The sequence below is a fragment of the Kogia breviceps genome, chromosome X (assembly GCF_026419965.1).
Source record: "Kogia breviceps isolate mKogBre1 chromosome X, mKogBre1 haplotype 1, whole genome shotgun sequence".
NCBI classification, from domain to species: domain Eukaryota; kingdom Metazoa; phylum Chordata; class Mammalia; order Artiodactyla; family Physeteridae; genus Kogia; species Kogia breviceps.
The window spans coordinates 19,992,230-20,006,449 of NC_081330.1; positions in this window are offsets into that span (position 1 = coordinate 19,992,230).

Consider the following 14,220-nt stretch of genomic DNA (forward strand, 5'->3'; position numbering starts at 1 on the left):
CTGTATTACAAAATGCATATGTGCAATATTTTCTATGCATACTTGCATTAGTGTAGTTGTAAATTATGTATTTCATACTTTGGTTGATTTCTTTTAAAGCAATTTCAACATGTCTTTCTACAAATTTTGCATTTTAAAAACATTCACCATTTATTTCTGTAAAAAGAGGAGAAATCGGATCTTTAAAAAAGCATTTTTAAGTGATAATCTTTCCTTAGGTTCACTCTTTTATTGCAAGAAAAATAAATTTTGGTCATGAATCAGAATGAGTCAATTACCTGTAGGTTAGTATTATATTGTAGTAAAACTGACCTAAGGAAAAAATCTCCTTTTCTTTACAGAACAGAACTGATTTCATAGGAGAAACAAATTTGTTAGAGTCTCCTACAGGGCTGTAATGGAAAACAACCTTGGAAGAAACCAAACATTGTTGAATGTTTTCATTCCCAGTAGGGATGTGCCATGATGTATAGTGTCTGGCCACAGTGCTGTGCAGTGGCTGATGCAAGGATTAGGTAAATAACAGGATCCCAAAATGAAACTATGTTCAGAGAACATATGAGGTCTTAAAAAAAAACTAGTATTCATCAACCGATAGTAAAATGTCTAGGATGCAAAGTATTGCCCTGAACTTTCACAGAACAAAATTACATTTGGTATATTCTTCAACAGTTGAAGTGTATTTTGCTGAAAGGAACTGCATTATGTAGTTCAGATTTAAAGAATACAGACTTTAAAAACTACATAGGGAGCTAGGAGCATTATTCAAGGATTGTCTCCTTTTGCTAACCTCTTCAATGTATAAAGTGATAGAGATGTCTTGCTCAGATTTACTAAGATATGAGGTGTGACTCTAAAGCAACAGGACTATTTGTTGTGTGTGACTTATGGAATGAGAGTCATTATTTTAGAGTCATAAACAATGTTATCCCTCTTTGGGGAAGTGAAGTAGTCTAGTGAATAGACATTGGACTAGACATCAGGAAACTTAAGCCCAACTTGTCACACTTCTGCTGGGCTTTAGAGACCAGGGAGAGGCATCATGGTATGGGGGAAAGAGCACCGGTTTTGGGACTCACACTTATCAGGGTCTAGTCTTAGCTTCTCCACTTACTAGCTATGTGAGCTTGACACATTACCTAACCTCTCTGAGCATTCATTTGCCCATCTGTAATGTGGGGATGAGATACTCAGGGCTGACTTTCAGCTGAACTTTACCAACATGGGTGGATCAGTTGTTTGCCACTGGGCTGTGTTCTGATTGGGCCAGTGTCCACTCTGACTGGTAGGTACCCATGCTATACTGGTTGTTAAGTATTTTGACTATCCCTCCTAGTAAGACTTAATAAGTAGGGTTATTTGGAACATAAAATGAGATAATATATGTGAAGTTCCTGACATTGAGTTGCTACTCATGAAACATTAGTTTTATTTTCTTCCTTTTCTTCTGTACAACTTTATGAGAAATGTTTTTCAACCTAAATAAGGGGAGAGAAAGATGCCTGACACTTGTTTTCACTCTGATGTTAAGAGATTAAGGGAACTGTTTATATCTTATCTGTATTCAGGATCCATTGAACAAACATTAAGTCCCTACTCTATGCTAGGTCCTTGAGGAGTGCACACTCTAGGAGGGGCAATAGATGAGTAAACTCTGATTTCAATCCAAACAACTCTAAGAGTCAGTGTGAGTCTATATGATACCTTTGTTCAAATTTAATAAAGAGACTTCCTCTAGGCAGGTACAACCTGGCTTGGCCGCTAAGCTCAGGATAGATTTGCACACCTACTTACTCCCTCATCTGGGTGCCTTTGTGCAGTGCACAACCTGCACAATTACACACAGTGGCCCTGAGAACTGTTATAACAGAGGTATATGCCAAGTGCTATGGGCCTGTAGTTGTAGGAGGGACTGAGTTTCGCCAGGTGAGTGGCATTTGTCCAAATTATGGATTGGGGAGAAAGCATTAGGATGTGTCCAAAGATACAGAGGTCTGAAAGACCTGGGAGGTTAGGGGAATAGTGGATGTTCCTACTGGATAATATATTTGGACTGCTTGCTTTGAAGAAAAGTATGTCAATGTAAGATATATTTACAACCTAAGTAGACAGTTTATAGTCATTACAATTAAATATTAAAACTGCTTTGTGTAAATTGATGTGTCTTTATTGTTCTTAGATTAGATAGTTTGCTTCCTGTTTTAAAATTTTTGTTTGTATTTTTAAAATTGCTTTTGGTTGATGAGAACACACTGTCCTCTAAGGTTAATTATTTGAGGTCATTTAGTATTTTTCCAATAGGCCTTGAGCCTAGACAAAGGTCAGTGATCAAAGAGGCTAGAAGTTTCAGTGAAATATTATTTTAAAAAAAGAATGTGGAGGTATCACTGAATTATGAATCTGTGTTTGCTTCATAGAATATTAAATCATAGACTTTTAGAGCTTAGAGATTTTTGGAGACCTTTGAGTCTAATCCTCTCATTTCAACATGACTTTATTGTTCTTCTAAAAATGATACATGCTCATTATAAATAGTTCAAATAGTTCAAAGTAAAAAGTTGAGAACTAAAACCACCCCAATTCCCATCACCCTGGTACAATCACCATTAACATGAGATTAACAGCATTCTAGAATACCTGATTGCCCACATATAGACAAATCAGTGATAGATGTACAGAACCAATTTTATTTATTTATTTTTATTGAAGTATAGTTGATTTACAATATTGTGTTAATTTCAGGTGTACAACAAAGTGATTTGGTTATACCTATATATGTATATATCCATATTCTTTTTTTGAGTCTTTTCCATTATAGTCTATTACAAGATACTGAATATAGTTCCCTGTGCTACACAGTAAATCCTTGTTGTTTTATCTATTTTATATATAGTGGTGTGCATCTGTTAATCTCATACTCCCAATTTATCCCTCCCCTGCTTCCCATTTGGTAACCATAAGTTTATTTTCTATGTCTGTGAGTCTGTTTCTGTTTTGTAAATAAGTTCATTTTGTGTCATATTTTAGATTCCACACATAAGGGATGTCATATGGTATTTGTCTTTCTCTTTCTGACTTACTTCAGTTAGTATGATAATCTCTAGGTCTATCCATGTTGCTGCAAATGGCATTATTTCATTCATTTTTTATGGCTAAGTAGTATTCCATTGTGTATATGTACCACATCTATTTTATCCATACATCTCTTGATGGGCACGTAGGTTGCTATGTACAAACCAATTTTTGATAAAATTTGGATCATATAATACATATTTTTGTGTGTGTGTGTGTGTGGTTTGTGGGCCTCTCACTGTTGTGCCCTCTCCCGTTGCGGAGCACAGGCTCCAGACACGCAGTCTCAGCGGCCATGGCTCATGGGCCCAGCCGCTCTGCAACATGTGGGATCTTCCCAGACCAGGGCACGAACCCGTGTCCCCTGCATCGGCAGGCGGACTCTCAACCACTGCGCCACCAGGGAAGCCCTAATACATATTTTTAATCAAAATTATTCAATTTACTTTTGCTAGAATTTAATGAGGTAAGGAGAAAATGAGTTCAAACTGAAGAAACTATATACTTTGGAAAAATATTTATTCACTGAAAGGTAAATCAGTTTGTAATAAATCCCTCGGAGTTTGAGGAAAAAAATTAATGAAAAAAAGCATCAAGAAGTCGCTCCATTCTGCCCAGATTGTCCTCCAGTTCTAAGGAGCAGCAATCATCCTAGGACTTCTCTTCACTGCAGTTCTTGGATGGAGCCACTGGTTCTTGGGTCTCAATGCCTTTTTTTTTTTTTTTTTGGTTAACTACTTTTTCTTCCAGGAATAGATCCTCAAGTAACTTCCCAGGAAAGAATGTGTGAGAAATAAACTTTTTGAGTTTTAAATGTTTGAAAATGTTTTGATTCTATTCTCACACTTGATTGATAAGTTTGTAGTTGGAGGATTCTCATTGGAAAGTACCTTTCTTTCAGAATTTGAAGGTGTGACTCAGTTGTCTTCTAGCATCTGGTGTTGCTGATGAAAACTATGATGCTAGTCTGATTCTTATACCTTTGTAGATGACCACTTTTGTAATCTTTGGAAGCTTTTAGCACCTTGTCTTGATATTTGGTGTTCTGGAATTTCACAATGATGTGGCTTGTTGTGGAGTGTTTTTGATTCATTGCACTGGACACTAAGGAGGCCTCTTTGGTATAGAAACTCTATTCTTCATGGAGCTCTATAAAATGCTCTTATATTCTTTGTTGTGATAATTTCTTTATCTTTCCTCTATAAATTCTCTTTTCTGAAACTCCTGTTCATCAGATTTAGAATTTCTGAGTTGATCCTCTGTGTCTTATATTTTTTGCTCAGATTTCCCACTTCTTTGTGCCTTAATTCTGTTTTCTGGGAAATTTCCTCAGCTTTATGCTCAACATTGTCACTAAATTTTATTTTGGAAATTACATTTTAAATTTACACAGTCTCTTTCTTTTTTCTCATTGGTCCCTTGTCTCAGCATTTTGTCCTTGTTTTAGGAATACAATATCTTGAATCTCTATTAGGATGTTATTTAAAATTGTTTTTCTTTCCCAAAATTGCTTTGGCTACTAGGGTCTTTTGTAGTTCCATATGAATTTTAGGATTTTTTTTCTATTTTGGTAAAAAAATGCCATTGAGATTTTGATAGGAATCACATTGAATCTGTAGATTGCTTTGGGTAGGTTGCACATTTTAACAATATTAAGTCTTCCAATCCATGAACACTGGGTGTCTTTCCATTTATTTGTGACTTCTTTTATTTATTTCATCAATGTTTTGTAATTTTCAATGTAAAAGTCTTTCACCTCCTTGGTTAAATTTATTCCTAAGTATTTTATTCTTTTTGATGCTATTATAAATAAATGGGATCCAAAAGAATGAAACTGGACATCTTACATCTTACACCATACATAAAAATCAACTCAAAATGGATTAAAGATTTAAATGTAAGACCTGAAACTTTAAAACTCCTAGAAGAAAACAAAGGGAAAAAGCATCATGACCTTGGTGTAGGTAATAATTTCTTAGACATGACAGCAAAAGCACAAGCAATAAAGGCAAACACAGACAGGTGGGACTACATCAAACTAAAAAGCTTCTGCACAGTAAAGCAAACAATCAACAGAGTGAAAAGGCAACCTACAGAGTAAATATTTGCAAACCATATATCTGATAAGGGGTTAATATTCAAAATATGCAAGGAACTCCGACAACTCAATTAGCAGAAAAACACAACCTGATTAAAAAATGGACAAAGGACTTGAACAGACATTTCTCCAAAGAACACATACAAATGGCCAAGAGGTATATGAAAAGGTGTTCAACATCACTAATCATCAGGGAAATACAAATCAAAACCATAATGAATTTGATTCACTGTTTTTTAATATCTAGGGAGCATTGTAGCACACAGAGTGCAGAAGTAGAAAAAAATCCAAAAAAACCATAATGAGTTATCTCTTCACAACCTTTATTATCAAAAAACAAAAGACAAGAAATGTTGGCCAGGATTTAGAGAAATTTGAACCCTTGTACACTGTTGTTGAGAATGTAAAATGGTACAGATGCTATAGAAAACAGTATGGAGTTTCCTAAAAAAAAAAACCCCAAAAACCCCAAAAGAACTACCACATGATCCAACAATCCCACTTCTCGGTGTATAACCAAAAGAATTGAAATTAGGATCCTGAAGAGATATGTGCACACCCATGTTCACTGGAGCATTATTTACAATAGCCAAGACACAGAAGCAACCTAAATGTCCACTGATGGATGAATGAATAAAGAATATGTGGTATATAAGTACAATGGAATATTATTCAACTTTAAAAAGAAAGGAAATCCTTTCATATCCTAAAACATGGATGAACCTGGAGGACATTATGCTAAGTGAAATAAGCCAGTCACATAAGGATAAATACTGCAAGATTTGACTTCTCTAAGGCATCTAAAATAGTCAAACGTAAAGAAGCAGAGAATTTAAAGGTGGTTGCCAAGGACTAGGGGGAGGGAGAAAATGAGGAGTTGTTCAGCAGGTATGAAGTTTCAGTTATGCAAGATGAGTGAATTCTAGAGATCTGCTCTACAACATAATGCCTGTATTTAACAGTGCTGTATTGTGCGCTCAAAATTTTCTTAAAAGAGTAGATCTCATGTTAAGTGCTCTTAACACAATAAAAAAAATATTTTTATTGCTTTTTTACTTTTCTTTATTCCCTGAACTATTGCTGTTTCCCTTGGGGCCATTTTCCTGTTTATTATTGATCTTTTCTCCATTGAAAAATTTCTTCAAATGCCTGATGATCCTTGGGTTCGTGTATAAGAATAATGAAATAAAATATAAACAACTGCTTGGGAGCTCTGTGCTTGGATAAAGCTGGTCAACTGGTATGTTTCACATTAGCATCATCTGATAGGGAACTCCCAAAGACCAGAAAGCAGAGGCCTTTGCTGTAGGACTGTTTAATTTCTCCAGAGAAGAAGCCCCCTTTTCCTGACCTGGGAAAAAAGTCTGGTGGTTAATATTTCTGCGCATGGGCATTTGGAAGTTGGGGAGAGTCAACTGTTTCACATACAGACTTTTAATTAATTCCTGTGCTGTCAGTTCCACACCTCACTCCTACTTTTGGTTGTCTCTGTTGCTTCTGAACAATAAGCTTTTGTGGGATGTTAGAGAGCATACTGACTCCTTTCTTGGCTGTATTCCTCTATGCATTTTCTAGCTATTGCTTCTTCTGCCTCAGTTCATCAATTACCACTTCTACATCTGCTTTCTGGTTCAGAAATTTACTGATATTTCTTGTCCAGTGATAGTCTCTTTACTTTTGCCTTTGTTTTAGGGTTTATACATTTTTTAAAATTCCATTGCTGCCAGTGAAAGTCAGCCATCTCTGCCCTGCTACCTGGCCAATGAGTCAGCCAACACTCCCAGCTCCTCTATAGAGCTGAAGCAACAGGGAGATTATCCATGATTTGGTGGACTTGGAACCTTCCTAGAAAAGACAATCTGAAAAACTCTGGCAAAGATATCTGAATTCTTTGGAACCCTTGGTGTCAAAATTACCTAAAATCATTGGTTGAACTGGAAACAAAGTTTTAATCTGACAGCACTGACAAGAGTTTAGGACAACACTCCTTCCACCAGACCCTGTGGTTAATTTTATAACATGGCTCTGGGTGGTTAGACTTTTGATAGGAGCAGCTAGAGTAGAGACACTTGCCTTCAGATCCTCACTAGCTGTAAATTACTCAACTTCTCCGAGACTTCTTTTTTTCCTCTGAAAAATGGTGCTAAATAACAATATTTACTTCAAGGGTTACTGTGAAGATTGATAGGCTTGACACTTAGCAAGTCCTCAATAGATGTTAGCTGGTCAAACTCCAGAGCTTATCCTTTTAATCACTGTGTTAAATTATTAGTGAGAAAAAAATGGACTAGTTGTTATGCATGTTATGCCTATAGGTATAACTTTTTGCCTGGGAACATTTTTTACTAGAGAGAGCATCATATATGTATATTTGAAATGCTGTATCTTCTGCTACTATTCAGAAGTGAAAATGATGTGCTTTGGAAAATTGTGTTAGATGTTGCAGAAAGTGATCCAGGAAGATGCAGACGTTGATTTGGCTTCACAGAATGAGAGAATATAATCAACATCCCTAACTTAAAATTTAAATATGCGTGTATCTAAGTTAATAAATCAAATAATATGAAGTAGCTATTATTATCACTGTTATTATTTCAGCAACACTATCTTTAAGTCCCACATTCTTTCTTTTCTTTCCAAAGAGCAATTGACTTGAGCCATCAGACCTATAGGCGGAAACCAACTACTATGCCCCGTCATTTTAAAAAAGCTTTTAATAGCATATACAAACATAATTGTTTTTTATGTTAATAGTCATACATTATAATGTTTTGCTAAATATATTACAGATAGTTTTAAAAGTACAGCTTTATTGATGGATAATTTAAATACCATAAACTTTACCATTTTAAGAGTACAATTCAGTGATTTACAGAACTGTGTAACCATCACCACAATTCAATTTTTGAAGACTTCCAACACCCCCAAAAGATCCCTCACGTCCATGGTAGTCACTCCCCATTCCTGACGCCGGCCTCAGGCAACCACTAATCAACTTAATTTTTCTATAAATTTGCCTTTGCAGATCATTTTTAAAAAGAAACAAAATGGTACATCATACCATTGAAGACTCGTTCCCCTTCTATCCATTGTGTCATACCCTTCCCTCCTTTCGTCTTCAGACGTGAGCATTATCTAGAGGTTGGTGCTTATCCCTCCTAGCCATGTTTTTATTAATCCTGCTTAAGACTCAATGTACTTCTTTAATCTGAGAACTCATGTCTTTCTTCAGTTCTATAAAATTTCCAGCCATTGTCTCCTCAAATATTGCCTCTTCCCCATTCTTTCTTCATTTCTTCCGTAACTCATTTTCTATCTATTGTAAACGAGACCTTTACAATAATAGTATTTCTTTAATACTATTCTGCTTGTTATATCTTTAGGTATTTTAATCACTCACCTTCTCCATCCATCTTTATCTCTCTAAGTTAATTTCTCAGCTAACTTCTGCTCTTTACAAAGTTTCTCTTCAGCTGTGTTTAGTCTTCAGTTCTTTTCTATTCAGTTTTTAATTTCAATGACTATGTTTTATTTTGAGAAGTTCTTTTTGTTTCTCCTTTAAATTCATCTTTTTTCTTCAAAGTCCTATGCTCTTCTTTTATCTTTTTAATTATTTTAAACATGCCTATTTTATCATCTCCTTCAACTATTTATTTTGTGTGCTTCTTGGATGGTAATCCTGCTGTTTATTGTGACAGCTGACTCTTCCTCATGGTGGTTAATTTCCTCAAGTGGTTTCTACCTTTTTATTATAAACTCAAGGTTGTCTTTTCTATGGGCGTTCCATGCACCCTAGGATGTGGAGGTGTCTCTAAAAATTGGTTTTGATTCTGCAGGAACCGTGGGAGTTTTTACCAATTCTTGACCAAGTTTTATGTTAATTTATTGTCCTATTCCATGTAATATATAAGCGAGCACCCCCACCCAGAAATATGTCACAGACTTAGAATATGACTTCTTACGGACGACTTTATTTTCAATCCATAGCTGCCAGGAGCCCATAAGTGTCCTTGATGTTTCCCTGAGATATGGGTAAAATCTTTCTAGTCTCCTTTACACAGAATGGGTAGATTTTTTAGGATCCTAATTTTATTTTGTTTTACTTTATTTTATTTTAATTGAAGTATAGTTGACATACAATATTGGCTTCAGGTATATAACATAGTGGTTCAACATTTATGTATGTATATTAGGAAACAATCTCCACAGTAAGTCTAGTAACCATCTGTCACCACACAAAGTTATTACAATATTGTTGACTATATTCCTTATGCTGTACATCACATCCCCATGATTATTTATTTTATGACTGAAAGTTTGTACCTCTTAGTCCCCTTCACCTATTTCTCCATTTCCCCACCCTCCACCCCTCTGGCAACCACAAATTTTTTTTTTTTTTTTTTTTTTTTTTTTTTTTTTTTTTGCAGTACGCGGGCCTCTCACTGTTGTGGCCTCTCCCGTTGCGGAGCACAGGCTCCGGACGCGCAGGCTCAGCAGCCATGGCTCACGGGCCCAGCCGCTCCACGGCATGTGGGATCCTCCTGGACGGGGCACGAACCCGTGTCCCCCGCATCGGCAGGCGGACTCTCAACCACTGCACCACCAGGGAAGCCCCACAAATTTGTTTTTTGTACGTATGGGTCTGTTTCTGTTCTGTTTTGTTTGTTCATTTGTGTTGTTTTTTAGATTCCACATATAAGTGAAATCATACAGTGGTTGTCTTTCTCTGTCTGGCTTATTTCACTTAGCATAATACCCTCTAGGTCCATCCATGTTGTTGCAAATAGCAAGATTTCATTCTGTTTTTTATAGCTGAGTAATATTCCATTATATATATATACATACACATTATATATACATATATATACACAGGCATACACACATCACATACACATACACACACACACACACATCACATCTTCTTTACCCACTCATCTATTGTTGGAAACTTAGGTTGCTTCCATGTCTTGGCTATTGTAAATAATTCTGTGATGAACATAAGGGTGCATGTATCTTTTTGAGTTAGAGTTTTCCTCTTTTCTGGGTGTATGCCCAGAAGTGGGATTGCTGGATCATATTGTAACTCTATTTTTAGCTTTTTTTTTTTTTTTTTTTTTTTTTTTTTTTTTTTTTTTGCGGTACGCGGGCCTCTCACTATTGTGGCCTCTCCCGTTGCGGAGCACAGGCTCCGGAAGCTCAGGCTCAGCGGCCATGGCTCACAGGCCCAGCCACTCCGCAGCATGTGGGATCTTCCCGGACCGGGGCACGAACCTGCGTCCCCTGCATCGGCAGGCGGACTCTCAACCACTGCGCCACCAGGGAAGCCCTATTTTTAACTTTTCAAGGAACCTCCATACTATTCTCCATAGTGGCTGTATCAATTTACATTCCCACCAGCAGTGTAGGAGGGTTCCCTTTTCTCCACATCCTCTCCAGCATTTATTACTTGTAGAGTTTTTGATGATGGCCAATCTGACCAGTGTGAGATGATATCTCATTGTAGTTTTGATTTGCATTTCCCTGATGCTTAATGATGTTGAACATTTTTCATATGTCTGTTGGCCATCTGTATGTCTTCTTTGGAGAAATGTTCATTCAGGTCCTCTGCCCATTTTTTAATAGGTTTTTTTTAAATATTGGGTTGTGTAATATGGTTTGAAATCAGGGAGCACCAGCTTTGTTCTTCTCTCTCAAGATTGCTTTGGCTATTTTGTGGTTCCATACAAATTTTAGGATTATTTCTTTTAGTTCTATGAAAAAATCATTGATATTTTGATGGGGATTGTATTGACTCTATAGATTGCTTTGGGTAGTATGGACAATTTAACAATATTAAGTTTTCCAATCCATGAGCATGGTATCTTTCCATTTTTCCAATCCAAGAACATGGTATATCTTTCCATTTATTTGTGTTGTCTTCAGTCTCTTTCATCAATGTCTTATAGTTTTCAGACTACAGATCCTTCACTTCCTTGGTTAAATTTATTTCTAGGTATTTTATTCTTTTGATGCAATTGTAAATGGGATTATTTTCTTATTTCTCTTTCTGATACATGGTTATTAGTATAAAGAAATGCAACAGATTTCTGTATACTAATTTTACATACTGCAACTTTACTGAATTCATTTATTAATTCTAATAGCTGTTTGGTGGAGTCTTTAGGGTTTTCTATGTGTAGTATCATGTCATCTGCAAACAGTGATAGTTTTTCTTCTTCCTTTCCATGTTGGATGCTTTTATTTCTTTTTCTTATATGATTGCTGTGGCTAGGACTTCCAATACTATGTTGAGTAAAAGTGGCAAGAGTGGGCATCCTTGTCTTATAAACAGCAGTGGTTTTAGTTCCAGTGAGATTTCAAGATGAGCAAAAGAGCTTCAAGATGGAAGGAGTTAATTTGATTATAAAATATTTCACTACATTTTATTGGTGTCATATGAATTTGGTGCCCTATGCTAACATTTTCAGAATTGAAAAAGGAATGAGTTCTATTAATGGTAGGGAATGTCATCCTTAAGGGGACCTTAATAATTATGCAACCCAATATCTGCATTTTGTAAATGGGAAAACTTATGCTCAGAGTTAGTGACTTGCCTAATGTCATAGAGTGAGTCAGGAGAGAATTGGGACAAAAATTTAGGTCTTTTAACTCTTAGTCCAGTGTTATTTCTTTTTTTCTACTATTTATGTATGTATGTATGTATGTATGTATGTCACGCCTCACGGCTTGTGGGATCTTAGTTCCCAGACCAGGGATTGAACCCGGGCCACAGCAGTGAAAGTGCCAAGTCCTAACCACTGGACCGCTAGGGAACTCCCCCAGTATTATCTCTGATATCTCATACAAATTGAAGCTCTTTGTGTTGTTTTATTTATTTATGTTCTAAATAAATAGCTTTATTATTTTGCTAAGGCTATTATAGCAAAGTACCACAAACTAGGTGGCTTAAAATGACAGAAATTTATTGTCTCACAGTTATGGAGGCTAGAAGCCTGAAATCAAGGTGTCAGCAAGGCCATGCTTCCTTTGAGATTGTGGGTAGAAACACCCCTTGTCTCTTCTTAGCTTCTGGTGATGGCCATCGACCCTTGGTGTTCCTTGGCTAGCAGCTGCATCACTCCAATCTGTACCTTTGTCATACATGGCATTTTCCCTATGTATCCTTGTCCAGGTTTCCCTCTTCTTATAAGGATACCAGTCATGTTGAATTAGGGACCAATCTAATGACCTCATCTTATCTTGATTAAATCTACAAAGACCCTATTTATAAATAAGGTCATATTCACAGGTGCCGGCACTTAGGATTTTAGCATGTCTTTTTGGGAGACACAATTCAACTCATAATGCCAGTTTTATTGAGATATCACTCGCATACCATATAATTCACCCATTTAAAGTGTACAATCTATGGTTGTTAGTATATTCAGAATTGTGTAACTATCACCACAATCTAATTTTAGAATTTCCATTCCCCCTAAGAGAAACTCCATACCCATTAGTAACCATTCCCTATTTCTTCTCTCTTGTCCCATCCCTAAGCAATCACTAATCTGCTTTTTGTCTCTATAAATATGCCTCCTCTGGACATTTTATATAAATGGAATCATAAAGTATGTGGTCTGATGTGACTGTTCTTTCACTTAGAAAAATGTTTTCAAGGCTTATCCATGTTGAAGCATGTATCAGTACTTCATTCCTTTTTTTATACCTGAATAATGTTCCCTTGTATGATGGATATATATATTTTGTCTATCCATTCATCCATTGATGGACATTTGAGTTTCCACTTTTGGGCTATATGGATAATGCTACTGTGAACACTGGTCTGCAAACTTTTGTGTGGACATATGTTTTGGTTTCTCTTAGGTATATAACTAGGAGTGGAATTGCTGGGTCATATGACAACTATATTTAACCTTTTGAGGTATTGCCAGATGGTTTTTCATAGTAGCTGTACCATTTTACATTTCCACTAGAAATGTATGAGGGTTCCAATTTCTCCATAGATTCCCCAACACTTGTTACTGTTTATCTTTTTTATTGTATCTTAGTGGGTATGAAATGGTATTTTATTGTGGTTTTAATTTGCATTTCCCTAATGAGTAATGATGTTGAGTGTCTTTTCATGTGTTAATGAAAAGCCCTTTGTATATCTTCTTTGGAGAAATGTCTATTCAGATCATTTGACCATATTTTAAATTGAGTTATTTGACTTTTTATTGATGAATTATAAGAGTTTTTAAATAGTCTGGATACAAATCCCTTATCAGATATATGATTTGCAAATATTTTCTCCCATTCTGTTGATTCTCTTTTCACTTTTTTCACGGCATCCTTGAAGCACAAATGTTTTAAATTTTGATGAAGTCCAAATTATCTACTTTTGTTGTTGTTGCCCGTGCTTTTGGTGTCATATCTAAGAATCTTTTGCAAAATCTGAGGTCATGAAGATTTGCCTCAATGTTCCGTTCTAAAGAGTTTTGTAGTTTTAGTTCTAACATTTAGGTCATTGATCCTTTTTTAAAAAAATATTTATTTATTTATTTATTTATTTGGCTGTGCTGGGTCTTAGTTGTGGCATGTGGGATCTAGTTCCCTGACCAGGGATCAAACCCAGGCTCCCTGCATCGGGAGCAAGGAATCTTAACCACTGGCCCACCAGGGAAATCCCCGTAGATCCATTTTGAGTTAATCTTTGTGTAGGATGTGAGGTAAGGGTCCAACTTTGTTCTTTTGCATAAGGCTATCCAGCCGTCCCAGTACCATTTATTGAAAAGGTTATTTTTCCTAACTGAACGGTCTTGGCACCCTTGATCCTAGGCATATGGTTTTATTTCTGGTCTCGTGATTCCACTCCTCTGATCTATGTCTATCCTGCACCACTACCAGACTGTCCTGATTGCCATTACTTTTTAGTAAGTTTTGAAATCAGGAAGTGTAACTCCTCCTGCTTTGTTCTTCCTTTTCAATGTTGTTTTGGTCTTTCTGGGAAACTTGCAATTCCATATTAATGTTAGAATCAGTTTCTAAATTTCTACATAGAAACCAGC